We start from the raw sequence: 1,309 nt of genomic DNA, 5'->3' as shown, positions 1-1,309 counted from the left end.
ATGATGCTGCTTTGAAAACATTTATTTCCACATTTGTTATCAGCTTGAACTTGTGCATGAATTTCAAATGTAAACACACCTACAAGTCTCCTCGAGGCTAGAGGCGAAATACTGGTTGAAGCACCAGGATCTGTTCTTCAGGAAAAGCCATTTTCTGTACATTTCCAAACATCGCCAAAAGACCATGGGCACTGTTGATGCTTCGGAATTGAGAAATTAAGTACCTCTCAGACCTCAGAGAGAGGTCATTTTTAGCAAAAGCCGAGAATGCATCCTCCCAACATGTTTTCGGCATGCTACTCTAAATGTTACTTTTTTTGCAGGCAATCACCACTACTTTTTTTCACATCTGCATTTATCCAGATGGAAAATAATGAAACAGGAATTTGAGCTCCCTGGAAAGGACACAGATATTGAGCTGTTATAATCAGCACGCCAACACTCGCCAGTGCGAGTCATCTTCGCTCTCTCTTCATCTTCCTTTCAACAGGAAGGACAGGCGGAGTCCTGCAGTATTCAGCAATTTGTGTTGTGCTACCACCAAGGACTCATTCAATGAAAGCTCAAAGAAAAAGCAGCAGCAGCTCCCAAGAGCATTCGGGTTCATGGACACCATTCCACAAAAGCAGGTAAGAGCAACAAATATAACAGGGGCTTTACTAACGAATAACTGTATTTTGGAGCAATACACAATCTTTATAGAAACATATTTATTGCTGCACCAGATACTGTATTTCACAGAGGTTTGTAGCCTACGTTCTTACTTCTTACATTTTGAGAGGTTAAACCTACTGAATTTCCAGTTGTGAAATATTTTAGTTACAGACAGCAGGCATTAATCAAATCAACAAGCAATCTACCAGCATTTTAATTCCAATAGCACCTTACTGTTTTACCTTGCAGAGTATTAAAGTATTTCATATGGCCTGTAACGCCACTCGGTATTTCCCGCAGTACTTAACTCCTTTTGTTCTAAGTTAATGAATATGAATGGATAACAGCAGTTGAAAGTGAAAAGAATGTAGGCCATTTATCAGTTCGCTGCAAATCTTTAGAGATGATGCATGAAAACAAAGGGTTAGAAATCATTGTTCTAGAACATCACTTTTTCAACCTGGAATGCAGGGGAATGCATTTTAGAATCATAGAATCATAGAATCATAGAATCATTAAAGGTTGGAAGAGACCTCCAAGATCATCGAGTCCAACCATCAACCCAACAACACCATGCCCACTAAACCATGTCCCTAAGCGCCTCATCTACCCGCCTTTTAAATACTTCCAGGGATGGTGACTCAACCACTTCCCT

The 1,309-nt window shown here is 40.0% G+C and overlaps 1 protein-coding gene across 1 annotated transcript in view; it reads right to left on the bottom strand.

Moving 5' to 3' along the window:
* SCAF11 (SR-related CTD-associated factor 11) overlaps nt 1–1,309 on the bottom strand; it is a 54,848-nt gene that overhangs the window by 4,595 nt on the left and 48,944 nt on the right. The window lies entirely within an intron of this gene.

Source organism: Pygoscelis adeliae, unplaced genomic scaffold (genome assembly GCF_000699105.1).
Source record: "Pygoscelis adeliae isolate BGI_AS28 unplaced genomic scaffold, ASM69910v1 Scaffold113, whole genome shotgun sequence".
NCBI lineage: Eukaryota > Metazoa > Chordata > Aves > Sphenisciformes > Spheniscidae > Pygoscelis > Pygoscelis adeliae.
This window is presented reverse-complemented; position numbering and strand designations above follow the sequence as displayed.